Here is a 20,707-nt window from a genome sequence, read left to right as displayed (position 1 = left end):
ACACATAGATCACAGACTCCGATGTCATCCAAGACGTAGGGAAAAGCTGCTCGACAGCAAAAGAAGCAGATTCCAAAAAGAAAAGCTCCCTTTCCGGCCTATTTCTCGCCAGAGTGTTTGACAAAGGTTGGTGGCCCGAATTCGCACTCCCCGATTGCCTTCAACATGGTGCCCAGCCCTGTTACTTCTCAAACCAGTACTCCAGCTACTCCCTCTCAAGAGGAGGATGGCCCGATTAGCCGCAAAGGCTTAGATCTTTTACGCCTGGACATCCACAAATATTTTAATGACTCCATTGCAGAACATATCAGGCCAGACAGGTTAAAGAACTGTCTGAAGACCTTGCCACCACAGCTAAAATAGCAGAAAGACCAGCGGAATTGGGGCTGGCCCTTAAAGGGGAAATCCCCAATATTAAAGGAACTGAAAATAAAATGCAAGACAGATTACTGATCCTAGAAAATTTGAAGCTCCGCGGTTTTGAAGAGGGGGCAGAAGATAGAGGTGACTTATTATTTATTGCGGATTGGCTTCAATCAAAGCTTACGTTGCCAGGCAATATGGCAACAAACATGGTTAGAGTGCAACGTCTGGGCCCCATAGCGTTGGTGCGTTGCAATTTCCCGAGGGATATTTTAGTTCAGTTCTCTAACTCAAGAATAAAAGATCTGATTCTTCAGAAAGGAAGGCAAGGAGACGATCTAACATATAAGGGAAAACAGATTTTAATTCTGCTTGACCTATCTCCTGAAACGCTTGAAAAAAGAAAAAAATTGAAGATTATAACAAATAAGCTACATGCAAGCTATGTGTGCTTCAGATGGAACCCGGCCTCTGACATTTTGCTATACAAAAATGGCGTCCTGTACAAAGCCCACGATGCGCAAACGGGAATAGCTGTAATAGACGCTCTCGCTTTGAAGCTAGCGCCGGAAGAGGAGGAGGAGCTGCGGAAGCTGTTTCCAGCGTTTGAAGACCGAACCCCTGTTGAAGAAGAAGCCTCATAGAAACTTAATAGTTTAAATACGCTAATGTTACCTGAAGCATGACTATTTACTATGTTAACAACATAAAGTTTCTAAGGGTTACATTCATTGTTTAATATCTAGTAGGTGGTTTTAATATTAAAAGGGGGGGGGAATAGAAGGTTAACTACAGTTTATATTTGGTTGGAACTCTAAATCTCCTGTCTTTCCTTTAAGTCTCAGGTACCAAGCCTGTTACTATAAAACTCTATTGGAATGGGGGATAAATATATTACTTATAGACTCATGACTTTAAATGAATTTCATAATAAGGCAATCAAGACTAATGTATACATCAATTAATTTCACTCTTGATTTTAAATTTTAGAATATATTATTTATTGTTTTATATCAAATCAAAATTTATTGAACTTCATGAAATATTGGTGATTTGCTAGGTAGTGACCGCTAATTCTCGGCTAAAAATAAGTTGATATTAGTGAAATCTTTATTAATTAGTAAATTAACTTTAGGATTTTGATTTTTAACACTGGGATGTACTGATGACTGTTTAAAATAGAGTTGTTTTCTTTTGTAATTAGCAACATAAATTTATTAATTGTATATCTGTCATAGGCTATCACTCAAGGCGATATAAACAATATTGAATGGATAAAAATTACTGAAATTCCCTAACTGAGAGTATAAGTATATACATGAGAACAGCAGAAAAGGATAGTTGCCATTCCTTAATCTTTTTGTTCTAATTAGTGGCGAGACAGTTATTATTTAGTTTTAAGAAAAGTTTATATTATTGTACTTGTTAACACAATATATAGTATTATTTTAGAGTTGTGATATAATAACCTTTATAGACTTAAAAGATTTTCTACAGTTTTTGGATATGACATCAAAACTAAAGGTTGGAACTAAGTTGTGAAAGTATTGTGAAATGTTAAGGGCAATTGTTTTATAACGCGTTAATTATCAGTAAGCTTTAAATATAAGATGGAGTTTGTTAATAAGCAGTTATAATGGGGAAGGAGGAGGGATAAGAACTTGTTTTCTTTGGTTTGTAGTATTCGCCCTCTCAAGAAGAGTGTAGAAATTTCTGTAAAGGGAAGCCTAAGGGTATTTTTCCTAGCCTCCTTGTATAAAGGAAGCCCTGAAACTATACCCGAGTTAGGGTAGTAAGCAAGTTTGCTTATCCGAGGTTTATTTTTGTGTAGGGTTTTGTTTTGTTTTTATTTTATTGTCTGTATTTTTGAATGTTTGGGTGATTGATTAGTTTGTAACTTTTATTTTGACTCAGCTAGTCTTGACCCCTCAAAAAAATTCTTTCTAAAGTCTACAAAAAGTTAATATCTGACTTTATAATGTCTAAAAATTTAAAAATTCTTACTTGGAACTGCAGGAGGTTTAAAAACCCTATAAAATGTGCACGAATTTCCAATTTATTGGCAAAAGAACGTCCACATGTGGTCTGTCTTCAAGAGACCCATGTTAAGAAGCAAACGTCTTCTTTTTTACATTCTAAATGGTTCAATCAAGTCTTTCAGGCTGCAAGTTCCTCTAAGGCAAGAGGTGTGGCAATCCTGATTTCCAAAACCACATCTTTTATTTCTCAAGACATAAAATCAGATTCTAGAGGACGATTTGTTTTTGTTAAAGGCATCCTAAATGGCAATCCACTAACAATTAGGGGAGGGACAGTGGCTCAGTGGTAGAGCATCTGCTTGGGAAGCAGAAGGTCCCAGGTTCAATCCCTGGCATCTCCAAAAAAGGGTCCAGGCAAATAGGTGTGAAAAACCTCAGCTTGAGACCCTGGAGAGCCTCTGCCAGTCTGAGAAGACAATACTGACTTTGATGGACCAAGGGTCTGATTCAGTATAAGGCAGCTTCATATGTTCATATGTTCAATTGCTTCTATTTATACCCCAAACAATGGCCAATTACAATTTCTGAATGAAACCTTTTCTGATCTGATGGAATTCAGGCAAGGGGAGATCATCATAGGTGGAGACCTCAACTACATAGTTGAACCAGTTTTTGACAAGTCAAACCATAAAGAGGTAAAATCCTTCACCTCCAAAAAGACAAGTCTAAATAATCTTTTACAGTCCTTTAATTTGGTAGACATCTGGAGGACGTTAAACCAGGGAGCACGGGATTATACTTATTTTTCACATGTCCATAATTCCTACTCCAGAACTGATTATATTTTAACCTCCCCAGCTCTTTTAAAATATGTTCACAGTGTTAACATTGGCTCCAGAACGATCTCTGACCATTCATGGGTAACTGGAGAACTGACAATTCAAGAATCAGACAACAAAGGCCCAACTTGGTCTTTAAATAAGTTACTCTTATCCAAAGATAGTATTTGTGAGGACATAAAAAAACAGATAAAGGATTATTTCCTACATAATAGCGACTGTGGTGTATCTCAGCATATGGTCTGGGATGCATTTAAAGCAGTACTCAGAGGAAACCTTATTTCTATAGCTGCAGCATGTCATAAAAATAGATGCAAAGCAGTAATGGAACAAAAAACTAAAATTGCTGAATTGGAGAAAAGACATATGAAATATTGGGGGGGGGGGGACCTTTAAAAAGCTTTCAATAGAGAGAAACAAGTTAGAATTAATTGAAACCTCAGACATACAAAAAAAGTTATTATATCTGAAGCAGAAGTATGTCACTAGGACTACGAAATCGCTTAGGCTTTTAAAATTCAGACTTAAAACAAAATTATGCAAATTCTTTGATTCACTCCATACGCTCATCCCAAGGCACTGTACAAATCACACCACAGGAAATTATTAAAGTCTTTCAGGAGTACTACTCCTCTTTATATAAATCATCCATAGAAAGTGACTTGGACTTTAAAAAGTATCTAAGAAATGCTAAATTTGACAGGAAACTATCTAAAGACGACACTGAGTTTATGGACAGGCCTATTTCGGAATCGGAAATCTTAGAGGCAATAGCTTCAATTAAAAACAACAAAGCAACAGGGAAAGATGGATTTCCCATTGAGTTCTATAAAAAATTTAGCTCTAATTTGTTGAATCCTCTTACAAAAACTTGTAATTTAGCAATGGAAAAAGGCGTCCTTCCTGATTCATGGAAAGACTCTAAAATGTTTGTAATATATAAGGAAGGTAAGGACAAACAAAACCCTAAATCATATAGACCAATCTCAATTTTAAATCATGATTTCAAAAATTTTTCAACAGTTTTGGCCAGTAGATTAAATAAAATTATTAATTCTTATGTACACACAGATCAGGCAGGATTCATACCTGGTCGCACTATATCTGACATTAGGAGAACCCTTAACTTAATTCAGTATGGCAAAACATCTCAAGTAACATCGTTAATTCTTTCTTTAGACACTGAGAAAGCGTTCGATATGTTAGAAATTAATTATCTAAAAGCTGTTTTGAATTATATGGGTTTTGGCCCGAATTTTTTGAATTCCATAGCAGCCATTTACAAAAAACCCAGAACACAAATAAACATTAATAATTATAGATCAGAGGAGATATATTTGTCAAGGGGTACTCGCCAAGGTTGTCCCCTATCCCCAATTTTATTTGCTCTTTCACTAGAACCTTTAGCACATATAGTACCTGCAGATCTAGAAATTGAAGGAATAACGGTGCATGGTAGTTCTCATAAGATCAGCCTATTTGCGGATGACACCGTTTTTTATTTAAGTAATCCCCTAAATTCACTTGCCAAACTAATGAATTCTATAGCAATGTTTAGAAAATATTCAGGATTTACAATAAACATGTCCAAATAGGAAATTTTTCTGATAAATGTTCCTCCAGATGTCTACCAACAGATCTAGCATTCCTTTCCATTCAAATGGGTCACTAAAACATGGCGACACTTAGGTGTTCACATCCCTTTAACACTATCTAAACTATTTGAAACAAATTTTAAACAACTATTCATAAAACTAATCTAACCATTTGGTCTAAACTTCAGCTCAATTTGTTGGAAAGAATTGACTTGTTGAAAACTTTTGTTTTACCTAATTTTTTTTTATTTCAAAATCTTCCTATACCTATCCCGCGAAATGATATCAAAACTTGGCAAAAAAGTATGTCATTATTTTTATGGCAGAATAAAAAACCAAGGATTTCATATTATGTATTATCTAAGCCAATAGCTAGAGGCGGGTTGGGTGCACCAATTTTAGAGAAATATTATGTGGCGGCCCAACTTCGGAATATTTTGTTATATGTCAGAAAGAATTGTCAATTACCCTGGATCCAAATTGAATCAGCAAGCATTTTTCTGGTATGTCTTAATGAATTCTTATGGAACAATGGGACAGATAGGAAAAAAGTATTGCTAACCAATCCATTTTTATGTTGTACTTTAGAAATTTGGGATAAGTACAGATCCTTTGTGGTTCAGCCCTCTACTCCAGTAATGACATTTCTAGGTCAGCCCTGGTTCCTTCTGGAATTCCTACAAGAAATTTTAGAATCTGGAGACAGCAAAAAATTCTTAGGATTTCTGATGCTAGTTCAAAAGGGCAATTATATACTCATAGTCAACTGGAATCTAAATTTAAAATTAATATCCCTTGGTATGAGTATTATCAACTTCATGATGCACTAAAAAGAGTGATCCCAGTTATGCCGACCACAGATCAACTAAATGCTTTTGAAAAATTAATACATAAGGAAAACACAAACATGAGAGGGGTAATTTCAAAACTATATTCTTTATTAAACCAGAAAAATTGGACACAAATTACATCACAACAAAATGCTTGGGGCAAAGATTGCTCTATACAAATGTCAGATGAACAATGGATTACAATTTGGACCGCCACTCTGTAGGTCTAAGTGCACTAATTTTAAATTACAACAATACGAATTATGTTCTCGTTGGTACCTAACCCCACTCTCTCTAAGTCACGCGCAGCAGAGTTCTAACTCCCTCTGCTGAAAAGGATGTGGTAAAACAGGTACCTTTATTCATTGTTGGTGGACCTGCCAAAAAATCAAAGCATTTTGGAATACCTTAATAAATAAAATCGAAACCATTGTCAAAGAAACCATTCCTCGCACCCCGGAATCTATTCTTCTCAATTATTGGCCGAACAGTAATTTCTCTAAATTAAAATCAGAACTAATCTTCCTGCTGCTTTCGGCAGGAAAAATTCTTCTGGCAAGATTGTGGAAAGTTGCAAAAATCCCATCAACTACCCCGTGGTTCCAAAAGGTATGGGACATTGTAATACAGGATAAGATTGCTTCTCAACTTATTTTTAGCGACAATCCCAAGATGGGGGGAAAAAATTGTTGAGAAATGGTATCCGTTTCTTGACTTTGTAAATGCCAACTCGACAAAGAAGAGCAAAATGCCAAAAAAAACCCTGAATTTCATATTATATTAAAAAGACTTCAAGATCGGGCTGAGTGAATTGTGAGTGTGTGTGTGAGTGGGGTTTGTTTGTTTTTTTTCTTTTTTCTCTCTTCTCCCAAAAGGGTTTAAATACAAGTAATTAGTGTAATGTATTTTGCTTTATGTATGGTGGTATTTGAAAATAAAAATTTTGAGTATTAAAACTAAATAAATAAATAAAAAAACGTAGTGTGCTAAAATACAGACAAATCATAGAACTGCATTACCCTAAACGTTCAGCCTGAGGTGTAGCTTTTAATATTTCTCCACCTATATGCCACTGAAAAAACTCTTCCCCATAGTTTCCATGTGGGAGGAATAATTGTTTAAAAAACCCTTGGCACCACTTATTGCTCTATTGTATTGGTTGATTGGTATTGTTGTATTAATTTATCTTTGGTGATAGTGCCAGTATTCTTCACGTCTCGGCAATTGAGTACTATGAAACCTGCATCAGGAAAGAGGAGAGTATACAGATATTGCTACAAGCAGTTCCTTTCCTTTCCTTTCCTTTCCTTTCCTTTCCTTTCCTTTCCTTTCCTTTCCTTTCCTTTCCTTTCCTTTCCTTTCCTTTCCTTTCCTTTCCTTTCCTTTCCTTTCCTTTCCTGCTCATTGATTCACAAATCTTGACCTGCAGAAGACACTTATTTCTTATTTTTCAGATGCAAGGACTAAAAGGAAAGGAAAGATCCCCTGTGCAAGCACCAGTCATTTCCGACTCTGGGGTGACGTTACTTTCACAACGTTTTCACGGCTGACTCTTTATGGGGTGGTTTGCCATTGTCTTCCCCAGTCATCTACACTTTCCCCCCAAGCAAGCTGGGTCCTCATTTTACCGACCTCGGAAGGATGGAAGGCTGAGTCAACCTCGAGCCGGCTACCTGAAAACCCAGCTTCTGCCGGGGATCAAACTCAGGTCGTGAGCAGAGCTTAGGACTGCAGTACTGCAGCTTTAACACCCTGTGCCAAGGACTAAAAGGACTGAGACAAATGTTGCATTTGCTAGAGTTTTCTTAAGATGCTGCAAGCGGTAGGTCTGCAGTAACAGCAAACCAGGCCATGCAATTTTCAGGTCTCTTGATAGCTCTGCTTGCATGCAATTTATTCTTTAACTTTGGTTTTGAATAGGCATAGGCCTTTTGTGTCCTATAGGAAAGCTTACTCTGACCCCGATGGCCCAGGCTAGCCCAGGCTCGGAAGCTGAGTCAGCCCTGGATGGGAGACTCCAGGAAATACGAGGGGCATGATGCAAAGGAAAGCAATGACAAACTACCTCTTGACTTGGAAGCATTATGGGGTCGCCAAAGGGGAAGGCTTTTATTCTTCATGAAGTATTTAGGTCCATAGCTTTCCAGGCTCTTTAACTCACCCCTCCCAAAAGCATTCAACATTTATACAGGCTTTCTGCAAATAAATGAACCTTTCACTCCATGAACATTTCTTATGTGTTTTATTTTAATTTTTATTTATACCCCACTTCTGTCCCCACTGGGGACCCAAAGTGGGTTATGTCATTCTCCTCTCCTCCATTTTGTCCTCACAACAACCCTGTGAGGTGGCTTTTGCTGAAAGCATGGGGCTGGCACAAGATCACCCAGGGAGCTTCCATGGCAGACTGGGGATTTGAACTTGGGTCTCCTAGATCTCAGTTGGCCATTCTCAGCACTCTACCATTACATATTTCTGTGAAAATATGGGATGTAGTTGAAACCCGTGGAAGGTCCGGGCTACACCCAATCTCATTAGATCTTGGAAGCTAAGCAGGATCATCCCTGGTTAGTACTTGGATGGTGGGAGACCACCAGAGAATTCCAGGATCACTATGCAGAGGCAGGCAATGGAAAACCACCTCTGTAAGTCTCTTGCCTTGAAAACCTCAAGGGGTTGCTGTAAGTTGGCAGCAGCTTGATGGCGCTTTACACACACACAGAGTTCAAACTAATGGATGAATAAGTTTCCTCCAGTAGCCTTTGGCCAGTCCACTTCCGGAGGCTGATAGGGATGGAGTGGGGCACGAGGTTGCAAGCAGTGCAAGTTGTTGTTAATTGTAAGTTGTTATAGGAGATGAGTTGGTCAAGGAAGTTGAGTGTGGTCCTGTATTGGCTTATGCCACATATTCTTAGGGTTCGATGCATCAGAAGGACTCGTTGCATAGTCATCAAAGGTATTTATTAGTGAAATCAGCAACTAGACTGAAAATGAAACTCAGGGCAACCAGCCCTGCTTAAGTAGCATGCAAAACCCACACCCAATTACACACAACTAGTGCTCACTTCAGCAGCACATATACCAAAATTGGAATGATATACACAACTATTGGTACAATAGCTAAGCCATTAGTCCCCATTGGCCACCACCCAGAGCCCAGGGGGCTATTGTTATGGAGCCTCAAGCTCAGCGAGTCTTTGGCAGAACATCCTAGAAAGTACTTGATTTAATACACAACAGGGGTGTTTTTTCCTTTTATCCCCTCCCCTTTCCTTTTATCCCTTTATGAGTCGGGACTCATGAGCAAACCAAGGATAAGACTTTGCTCTTATACTACCAGATCGTTTCTTGAAATAGGCCAGACCAACCCAGACATTCCATAGGCCTCTTAAACGCTGGGTTTTCCCTTTAACATTCAGACTTTCTCCCAGATTGATGAAAACCATGCTTTGTTCGTTAAAACTCTGCCTGGAGCTCCATAATGATTCCTGGCCCCTAAAACTAGATAATCTTGGGTAACGAGTGTTGGGAAAGGTTGACGGATTGGGCAGCTGCCAGTTGGAGCAGGGACAGCTGGGTCAGTGGCCCAGTGCAGGATTAGGCCGTATGTTTGACTTGGCATCAGTCTTGAGGACATGCTGAAGACTAAGATGTTGTGTTGCTGGCTGACCTGAATGGCCCAGGCTAGCCCGATCTTGTCAGATCTTGGAAGCTAAGAGCCAGTTTGGTGTAGTGGTTAAGAGCGTGGACTCTAATCTTGGAGAACTGGGTTTGATTCCCCACTCCTCCACATGCAGCTGCTGGTGTGACCTTGGGTAACAGTCACAGTTCTCTCAGAGCAGTTCTCAAAGAGCTCTCTCAGCCCCACCTACCTCGCAGGGTGTCCGTTGTGGGGAGGGGAAGGGAAAGGAGAACGTAAGCCACTCTGAGTGAAGGGTGGGTATAAATCCAGTCTCCTCCTCCTCCTCTTGTGGAGAGCCAGTTTGGTGTAGTGGTTAAGTGTGCGGACTCTTATCTGGGAGAACCGGGTTTGATTCCCCACTCCTCCACTTGCACCTGCTGGCATGGCCTTGGGTCAGCCATAGCTCTGGCAGAGGTTGTCCTTGAAAGGGCAGCTGCTGTGAGAGCCCTCTCCAGCCCCACCCAGGGTGACTGTTGTGGGGGAGGAAGGTAAAGGAGATTGTGAGCCGCTCTGAGACTCTTCGGAGTGGAGGGCGGGATATAAATCCAATATCTTCTTCTTCTTCCTCCTCCTCTTCATCTTTGCAGGTAGGGTTCTCATTCTCCCAGCCAGAATCCCCTTCTTTTCAGGGGTTCTGCCTGCTATTGGCCAGCTGGTTGGTGGGGAAACCCAGTCCCCAAACAGCTATGATTTATGATGATGTCCCTAATGCAGTGATGTCACGTGGAAGTGATGTCATCGCATCAGGTACGTATGTCACATAGCAACCCCCTGCTTTTTGGGCAAAACTTTGTGGTTTGAGAGCAATTTTACCATAGCGTTTTGCCCAAAAAAGCAGAGCGTCACCATGCGACATCCCCGACGTTGTGCTCCTTCCCCCAATTTCCCCAGGAACGGCTCCCCCAAATCCCCTCATTCGTGTTAAGCTAAGACCTAGTAACCCTAGCGGAGTTGACCCAGGTCAGTATTTGGAGGGGAGACCACTAAAGAAGTCCAGGGTTGCTATACAGAGGTAGGCAAATGGCAAACGACCTCTGAACGTTGCTCGTCTTGAAGATCCTACAGGGTCACCAGAATCCAGCTGTGACTTGACAGCACTTTCCACTTCCACCAGTAGATAGAAGGAGTTTTTCATGGCAATTTGGAGAGCAAAGATGACCCTTTATTTTATGCACTTGTTTCATTTCTATTCCACCTGTCTCCCTGAGATGTCAAGCGGAATACAAAATTTAAAGTCAGTGCATTAGTCACAGTATAAAATGCACAATAAGCTGTGTGGCAAACTTGGATTACAAAATTAGAAACCAGTGCCGCAAGAACCAGGCACTGCCTACAACAAACAGTGCCATAAGCTACAGCCCTGTTCCCTTTATAAAAATGCCCTCTTGAATGGTTCCGTTTTCACGCATTCTGCAGCGCTGAAGGTGTTTTAATGAAACAGCTTGGAAATTGGGATGCATGTGACCCAAGACAGTTTTGGCAGGGATAATCTGAGGCTGGTGCTTGTGCATCTTTGAAAGTTGGAATGCCAGGTGGAAACTGTGACGAGGGAGGAGGTTTACCTGCCAAATGACTGTGAGCAGAACCCCGAGAGTATCACAGTAAGAGGCAAAAACTGCACAAACAACTGTGAAATAAACAACAAAGAAATATTCAAAAACCCTATATCTATTTAAACAATACTTAAAGGAGTACAATACACATATTACAGAAACTGAAAAACTAAATACTATAACCTATAATCGCAATCCTAATGATAAATGTCCCAAATTGCAATCCAAGTTTATTTATTCAAGTGCATGTAAAGATGTCAGGTTCCGACTTTTAAAGACTTATGACGATTCACCCGCTCCGTCGGGCTGAATTAAAGTGCTGGTGCTCCAGATGTGGCTTTGAAGAAGAATGCGAAGATCATAGGAACTTTTTTGCATTGCCACATCTGGAGCACCAGCACTTTAATTCAGCCCGACGGAGCGGGTGAATCGTCGTAAGTTTTTAAAAGTTGGAACCTGACGTCTTTACATGGACTTGAATAAATAAACTTGGATTGCAATTTGGGACATTTATCATTAGGATTGTTATTCGTTATTTATTTCACAGTTGTTTGTTCAGAAACAACCATGAGCAGCACACTGAGCGTTCCTGAGATGACCAGAACTGCAAACATCTTTTGTGCTCAGGGAAATGCCTCCACGAGCAGCTGAGAGATGATAGGATCACCATCTTCAAGTACTTGAAGGGCTGTCATATAGAGGATGGTGTGGAATTGTTTTCTGTGGCCCCAGAAGGTAGGGCTAGAACCAATGGGTTGAAATTAAATCAAAAGAGTTTCCAGCTCAACATTAGGAAGAACTTCCTGACAGTTAGAGCAGTTCCTCCGTGGATAGATAGATAGATAGATGAATTTATTGTCATTGTTCTCAACAAAAAGAGAGCAACGAAATGAGGTGCTCTTCCACAAACATACCAACACATCAAACACATATTCATAAACCATTTAAATACATCTAAAACCATTAAACCATTTAAACCATTAAAACCATTTAAATACATCTAAAAAGGATAAACATTCATAAAACCATTAAAACCATTTAAACCATTAAATAAACATTCATAAAACCATTAAACATTCATAAAACCATTTAAACCATTAAATACATCTAAAACAGATAATCCTTCATAACCCTGCATTTAACCTAACCACAGCACTTGGATAGAAACTGTCCTTAAATCTGTTTGTCCTAGCCTTCAACACTCTATATCGTCTACCTGACGGTAAGATCTCAAAAAGCAAATGGTCCAGATGTGTATGGTCCCTTAGGATCATTTGTATCTTCCTTTTACATGCCATATTATACAGATCCACCAATGAGGGGAGAGAACATCCACAAATCTTTTGTGCTCTTCTCGTCACTCTTTGACGAGGCTTCCTCGGGAGCAGGCTTCCTCGGGAGGTGGTGGGCTCTCCTTCCTTGGAGGTTTTGAAACAGAGGCTAGATGGCCATCTGACAGCAATGAGGATCCTGTGAATTTAGGGGGTGGTATTTGTGAGTTTCCTGCATTGTGCAGGGGGTTGGACTAGATGACCCTGGAGGTCCCTTCAAATTCTATGATTCTGTGTTTCTATGATTCTAAGCATCACCATCTCCTAGGTTTGTACAGGTGACTCTCAGTCCCTAGGTCTGTACAGGGACTCTCAGTCTAGGGCATGTTGCTTTGCTTTGGCATGGAACCAGGGCATTCCCTGTGCCAGGTAGGCAAGAGGTCATGCCTCTTAGCATTGTTTTGATAAAAGAAGTAGTAAATTCAAGTATGGACAGACAAGGGATGTCTGGAGCTGACCTGCCAGCTTGCTTGAAGCGAAACCTCCCTTGGTACAGAATGTTCTCTCTTCAGGCTTAGTAGCTTTCTTTCTTTTTTTTCTTTTCAAAATCCTTGGAGGAAACTTAAAGCTGTGCTCTGTTGGTTGTAAGTCAACCAAAATAATCAATTCTAGCTGCAGAAGCTGGCTCTAAGGACAGCTAAATCTTTGTTTGGCAGCAAAGAATAACTGCTGGCTTTGGAAACCGTAGAAGGGATAGACATTGGCGTTTCTTCGAGACTGTAGCCATTGGGGCAACTAGAGATCATATTTGTACCTGGTAGTCACAGCTGAGCCCTTGAAAATCAAATTTCAGGCATCTGCTCATTTTGGGATCGTTTAGTTCAGGGGTGTCAAATGTGTCCGGCCTGCGGGCCACACCTGGCCTGCCCGGGGCTTTCATCAGGCCCATGGGGCTCTTTTCTCCCCCCTCCTGTCCCCCCTCCTGTCCTCCAAGGCTGCCAAAGTTCCCAGTTCTTCCTTCCTTGTCTTTGCAGGCTGAAGCAGGAAGCAGTTCTTGGCTTGCAGAGATGCAAAGAAAATGCGGAATGGATTTTCCATTAAAGTATCTGGGAGCAGTCTTTCTGGACACAGAGACTTTAAGGGAAAATCCATTCTGTGCTTTCCTTGCAACTTTGTTCTGTGCTCAGTTTCACTTTTCAGTGTTTATATGGCCAGTTAGTAACTGCTCTTTGCTGGAATTGCATGGCCTTGCAAATAAAGAGTTGATGCTTTGAGCCAGCATGTCTCTGCTGAACGGACCTGAGAACTGGTGCCTAGTGAGTACTCTAACCTGGGAACCCACAGCCAAAAGGGATATTACCATGGAGAGTCATTGCCAATCTGAGGAGACCTGGGGGGTGGGGGAGAAACTTGCCATGCCCTGCCATTTCATGTTTTCCTAAGCCCAGAGCATTTTATATTTTTGGTTTATCTTTTTCCTTTCTGCTGTGATCCTTGGGGTTTTTTTTTTGATGTTTTATTTTAAAAATTGCATTGCCAAATCACACTATTCCCCCCACCTTTCTAATTTAAACAAAACAGCACAAGACTTTTTAAAGCATGTTTGTATTTTAAGTGAAAAATAATATCTTTAATTGTGTTTCTCTGTATCCTTTGTAACGTTTATATCTCCACTACCTGGCATTGCATGCTATGGTATTCATGGCCTGGCCTCACGAAGTCCCATGTGTGTCAGATCCAGCCCCCTGTTTTAGTGCATCAGTTCAACACTGATTTATTCTTCCTGCTGGTGGGAGAAAGTACCATCAAGTCATAGCCAATTTATGGTAATCCTGTGGGGTTTTCAAGGCAAGAGATGTGTAGGGGTGATTTGCCACTGAAGGTAGCAACCTTCAACTTCCTTGCTGGTCTCCCATACAAGGACCGACCCTGCTTAGCTTCCAAGCTCTGAACTAGATCAGGTTAGCCTGGAACATCCAAGTCAGGGCTTTTTGTATCTAGCATGTCCTAACCCTAATCCCGGATGCCATTGCAGAGGCTATTGAGGAAAAGAGAGAAGCAGCCAACCACTCCTCCATCGTTCCGGGACCCAGCTCTGGCTGCAAAGACACCAATGCCTATCCCCTAGGGCTTTTTTTGGGCAGGAACACAGATCCGACAGGCTTGGTGTCAGGGGTGTGTGGCCTAATATGCAAATGAGGTCCTGCTGGGCTTTCTCTACAAAAAGCCCTGTGTAAAACAATGGTGATGTCAGAGAGTGTGGCCTAATATGTAAATGAGTTCCAGCTGGGCTTTTTCTAGAAAAAAAGCCCTGCTCACCCCCATTATAGCAGCCCTTTGCAAGGGAGGGCTGAACACAGCCCAGATCTCCTCGCTTGTATCTGGATCCAGCTGCAGAGTCTCTTGCCCCTGTCCGTTAATTGTAAGCCGCCTTTTTGGAAAAATTAAATTTATTTCAAACACTAGTAACACGAAAGATAATATGAAACAAAATTACAACCAATCTAAAACCCTAGACAAAATTTCTTTTCCTATAATTCGGTGCACCATTATTCCCCTGTTCATTATTCCTTAATCTGCTATCATTTAAAAATAATGTATCCTTAGTTTCTGGATTTCTACTGATTTGTATCCCAACTATTATTTCTATTTGTGAAAGCACCTCATTCCCCAAAAAATTTAATTACCGGGCAACTCCAAAAACAGTTATTGGAAGCCACTTTTTTAAGGATCCTTGTGCTGAAAAGTATTTTATGAAAAAATTATTAAATAAGTAGCCTAATGAAGTCTGCAGAATGCCGCCTTCATTTCCTTTACAATTTTTTATGAAGCATTCGCATCATGCTTGACATTATTCCCCCTTCCTCTTACAGGTTCCCCCTCCCCTTAACGTGCTTACTACCTGAAGAACGTTGATGAGTTTGAAAGTGTGCTTTCTTCCTTGTGACTTCCTAGTCGGTTGTAATAAAGATATTATACTTTGCTTGGGTGTGGATTTTTGTTCCTAGTGAGGAAACGTGGCTGCCTGCTGTTCTTGTCTTTTTGTAAAGATCTTCTCCATGATAATGGTTTCGTAAGATGATTTATGATTTGGAGGCATTTGATCTAATTTTAGTGGGAGATTCTTAGAGACTTGTATACAAAGTCTTAATCTCTTGTTTGAGCACTGAGCATCTGCTTGCAAACTTGTATGTGCTCTGCTGCTTCTCTTGTGGGGGGGGGACTGGTTTGGAGAAAGGGAGAAAAACTCATGGGATTTTAATTTTCTTGTGGTTGGAAGGATAACAGGGGTATGTTTGTCGTCTTCTGTAACAGCTTAATTCATTCTTGCTGTGCTAGTCCAGGTGAGCAATGTGCTTAAATGCTTTGCAGCAATTCTGAAAGTCCTGAAATAGTAGTTCCATTTCATGATGCAGAAACTGAGACCAAGGGCTCTTCCGCATGCTCATTTTCGTCGCTTGTGTGTCCCTATTGCTTCAGGGTGTTTTTTCTCCCCTTTCTGCGCATATTTTTCTCCCTCTAGTGGTCAGTTTGGTATTACGGTGCTCTGTGTCTAGCATGAAAACCTAGAGCAGGGGTGGCCAAACTTGCTTAACATAAGAGCCACGTAGAATAAATGTCAGATGTTTGAGAGCTACAAGACGTGAACGTCAGATGTTTGAGAGCTGCAAGACATGCGTGTCAGATGTTTGAGACCCGCAAGGGGGGGAGGGAAATAGATGGGGTGAGGGAGTGAGAGATGGAAAGAAAGCAACTTTAACTTTAAATGCATTCTCCAAGCTGCCAGCTGGCTTGGCTTGGAGAGGCGATTTAAAGAGAGAAATGCCTTCTCCAAGCTGACCAATGGGGCAGTGGGGCTTTGAGAGCCACACAATATATGTACAAAAGCCACATATGGCTCCCAAGCCATAGTTTGGCCACCACTGACCTGGGGCTTAAATCTGCAGGGAGATATGCGGGACACACAGTGATGTAATATTGAGTCAGCCACTAGAGGAAGTAAAACACTTGAAGAAAAGGAAAATAACCCTAAACAAAAGGCAATGGAAATGAGAATGTGGAAGAATTCTGAGAGGTCGCTTGCTTAACCCTGTAGTTTACATGGGTGTTGAACCGCAGTCAGTGAAATCCATGCCCAGACTCTTACATCCTGGATCCCACTGTTCAGTGCAAGAGAAACCAACCATATCTTGAGCTCTTGATTGTGCTTTTCTGCATAATTCAAGTAATTTTTTACTTTTAAAGAAAGTAATTTTTACTTTTAAAGAAAGAAATGGGAGAATCAGCGAGACATTTTAATTCACAGGGGAAAAAATTAACAGGCAGGTAGAGAATGTGAGAAGAAGGAAATCAGTTTGGGAATCTATATTAGGGGTGGCCAAACTTGCTTAATGTAAGAGCCACATAGAACTGTGCTATGGAGCAGATGGTCTCAGAACCTACCAGGGGTGGGGTGATCCTGGATTTGGTCCTAAGTAAGTCCTAAGTAATGCCCAAGACTTGGTGAGAGATGTAAAAGTGATTGCGCCACTTGGGAGCAGTGACCATAATGTTATTGATTTCACCGTTTGTATAAATAGGGAGTTGTCCAAAAAGACCGCCACAACCACGTTTAACTTTAAAAGGGGTAAATACACTGAGATGAGGAGGCATGTGAGGAGGAAACTGAAAGGAAAGGTACATACGGTCAAAACCCTTGGGGAAGCTTGGATGCTATTTAAAACTATAATCCTAGAAGCTCAGATAAAATACATACCACAAGTTAGGAAAGGCACAAACAGGCATAAGAAAAGGCCTGCATGGTTAACAAACAAAGTAATGGAAGCTGTAAAAGGTAAGGACTCCTTTAAGCGGTGGAAAACCAGTCCAAGTGAGATTAGTAAAAGGGAACACAGGCTGTGGCAAATCAAATGCAAGACTGTGATCAGGCAGGCAAAAAGGGACTATGAGGAGCATATTGCAAAAAACATAAAGATCAACAATAAAACTTTCTTCAAATATATTAGAAGTAGGAAACCAGCCAGGGAGGCAGTGGGGCCCTTGGATGACCATGGGGTAAAAGGATTACTGAAGGAGGATAGGGAAATGGCTGAGAAGCTAAATGAATTTTTTGCCTCCGTCTTCACTGTGGAAGATGAGAACTTTTTGCCCGCCCCAGAACCACTAATTTTGGAAGGGGTATTGAAAGACCTGAGTCAGATTGAGGTAACAAAAGAGGAGGTCCTACAACTGATAGACAAATTAAAAACTAATAAGTCACCGGGTCCGGATGGCATACATCCGAGAGTTCTGAAAGGACTCAAAGTTGAACTTGTGGATCTTCTAACAAAAATCTGTAATCTTTCATTGAAATCGGCCTCCGTTCCTGAGGACTGGAAGGTAGCAAATGTCACCCCCATCTTTAAAAAAGGTTCCAGAGGAGACCCGGGAAATTACAGGCCAGTCAGTCTGACTTCAATACCGGGAAAGTTGGTAGAAACCATTATCAAGGACAGAATGAGTAGGCACATTGATGAACACGGGTTATTGAGGAAGACTCAGCATGGGTTCTGCAAGGGAAGATCTTGCCTCACTAACCTGTTACATTTCTTTGAGGGGGTGAACAAACATGTGGACAAAGGAGACCCAATAGATGTTGTTTACCTTGACTTCCAGAAAGCTTTTGATAAAGTTCCTCATCAAAGGCTCCTTAGAAAGCTTGAGAGTCATGGAGTAAAAGGACAGGTCCTCTTGTGGATCAAAAACTGGCTGAGTAATAGGAAGCAGAGAGTGAGTATAAATGGGCAGTCTTCGCAGTGGAGGACGGTAAGCAGTGGGGTGCCACAGGGCTCGGTACTGGGTCCCATGCTCTTTAACTTGTTCATAAATGATTTAGAGTTGGGAGTGAGCAGTGAAGTGGCCAAGTTTGCGGATGACACTAAATTGTTCAGGGTGGTGAGAACCAGAGAGGATTGTGAGGAACTCCAAAGGGATCTGTTGAGGCTGGGTGAGTGGGCGTCAACATGGCAGATGCGGTTCAATGTGGCCAAGTGCAAAGTAATGCACATTGGGGCCAAGAATCCCAGCTACAAATACAAGTTGATGGGGTGTGAACTGGCAGAGACTGACCAAGAGAGAGATCTTGGGGTCGTGGTAGATAACTCACTGAAAATGTCAAGACAGTGTGCGTTTGCAATAAAAAAGGCCAACGCCATGCTGGGAATTATTAGGAAGGGAATTGAAAACAAATCAGCCAGTATCATAATGCCCCTGTATAAATTGATGGTGCGGTCTCATTTGGAGTACTGTGTACAGTTCTGGTCGCCGCACCTCAAAAAGGATATTATAGCATTGGAGAAAATCCAGAGAAGGGCAACTAGAATGATTAAAGGGCTGGAGCACTTTCCCTATGAAGAAAGGTTGAAACGCTTGGGACTCTTTAGCTTGGAGAAACGTCGACTGCGGGGTGACATGATAGAGGTTTACAAGATAATGCATGGGATGGAGAAAGTAGAGAAAGAAGTACTTTTCTCCCTTTCTCACAATACAAGAACTCGTGGGCATTCGATGAAGTTGCTGAGCAGACAGGTTAAAACGGATAAAAGGAAGTACTTCTTCACCCAAAGGGTAATTAACATGTGGAATTCACTGCCACAGGAGGTGGTGGCGGCCACAAGTATAGCCACCTTCAAGAAGGGTTTAGATAAAAATATGGAGCACAGGTCCATCAGTGGCTATTAGCCACAGAGTATGTGTGTATATAAAATTTTTTGCCACTGTGTGACACAGAGTGTTGGACTTGATGGGCCGTTGGCCTGATCCAACATGGCTTCTCTTATGTTCTTAATAAACATCAGATATTTGAAAGCCACAAGACAGGAAGGAAGGAAAATAGATGGGAGAGGGAGGAGGGAGGGAGAGGTGGAAAGAATGGACCTTTAAAAGCATTCTCCAAGCTGCCGACTGGCTTGCCTTGGAGAAGTGATTTATAGAAACAAACGCCTTCTCCGAACTGGCTAACAGGATGGTGGGGGCCACAAAATATATGTGAAAGAACCACAGTTTGGCCACCACTGATCTATATTTTACTATGAAACAGGTGAGTAGGCAGATCCAGGACCTTTTGGTACCATTTCCATAGGAAGGTATTTCTTGGTTTACAACATCCTGCCTTCCTTAGTCTCTTTTTTGGGGTGGGGTGGGGGAATGTATGAGGTTTCCAAGGCTTTATAACAATCTCTGGTGATGCCGAATGTATCCAGGCTGCTTGCAGCTTCTTTAAGACCCAGATTCTTTGTATATGGTGGTCATGGAAGGGAGGAAAGATAATTTGGATGATAAATGTGATTGTAAGGCATAAGTCACCAGAGAAGGAATGAAATTATTTTTCCCTCACAGGAAGATGGATGGAACTGTGTCAGCTGCCTCTCCCAATTGTAGGCAGAGGTCGCCATCTATCGTTTGGTACTCTTACTGCAGCTGTTTCTGGATCCAGATGTTGCCAAAGCTGGCTTGCCGGCAAAAATAAACGCTCATGCCAGTGGTCTGCTTGTATGAGCTGAGTAGTACTAAAGAATGAATGGGACTCCTTGAATATCTCTTCTTCCTCTCTCTCTCTCCTGGCAGGGTGATTGTGAGGCTGAAACACGTCTTGCGTCTCTGAGGACACAAGGTGGTGATAAGTCTAGCAGGGCTGCAGTATTTGATTTAATTAACAAGTGGAAAACCTTTTGATGGGCTGGTTAAGGAGTCATCCCAACGATTGTTTGTTCCATACATCCTCTTAGATGGCTCCCCATGTGCAAGAGAGGCCTACATTTAAAAAAAAAGTGTGCATTTAAAAAAAAAAGTGTGGAAGCAGTTCGTTTTTAAAATAAATATTTGTATTAATTGTAGCCTGCTAAACTGCTGTGTTTTATACTGTGTAGTTTTAATGTTATAATGTTATAGTTTTTAGGTTTTTGAATGCTTAACTTTTAAATGTAATAACTTTGCTTCTGTTTTATTGTTTTATCGTTTTGTCGTTGTTGTGAGCTGCCCTGAGCCATTCTGTGGGAAGGGTGGGATATAAATTACGGAATAAATAAATAAATAAATATTAAAAATACCAAGGATTAAATGTTTCAGCAAGTGGTAATCCCTCAAGTAATGTAGTTGAAGTGTTTGATTATTGCTTCAATGCAAACTTTCTCAGGTCAAGGAACCATAATGAAAGCCAAATGCAGTACAATGTCAATAAAACCAAGGCTACAATCGGTTATTGGCATCCTACTAGCAGCTGCAAAACTTGCAATCGCTTCCCAATGGAAATCACCTTCAGCTCCACCGGTTTCGGCCTGGCACTGCAGACTTTGGGAACGATATGCTTTAGCCAAACTAACTTTTCATCTTAGTTTCTTGCTTTCACCAGCAACAGTTACCAAGTTTAAAAGAACCTGGTCTCCTATTTTAAATTATTTGGCAAAGAACAGAGAAATTCCAAAAGAACTTTATATCTGTTATATTTAATTTAAGCTCCTTTGCTGTTTTATCGGTGTTGTCACACCACTATTTTAATTGAAGGCTACAAAAAAAAAAGGGAACAGCAGAATGTAGTTGGCCACTATAATTTTGTGA

The 20,707-nt window shown here is 41.0% G+C and overlaps 1 protein-coding gene across 1 annotated transcript in view; it reads left to right on the top strand.

Annotated features, from left to right (window-relative positions):
• Positions 1-20,707, top strand: part of COL4A5 (collagen type IV alpha 5 chain) — a 232,606-nt gene that overhangs the window by 56,867 nt on the left and 155,032 nt on the right. The gene's annotated exons all lie outside the window — the stretch shown is intronic.

The sequence above is a fragment of the Heteronotia binoei genome, chromosome 11 (assembly GCF_032191835.1).
Source record: "Heteronotia binoei isolate CCM8104 ecotype False Entrance Well chromosome 11, APGP_CSIRO_Hbin_v1, whole genome shotgun sequence".
Lineage (NCBI taxonomy): Eukaryota > Metazoa > Chordata > Lepidosauria > Squamata > Gekkonidae > Heteronotia > Heteronotia binoei.
Note: the sequence above shows the minus strand (reverse complement) of the source record. Positions and strands in the feature narration are given on the sequence as shown.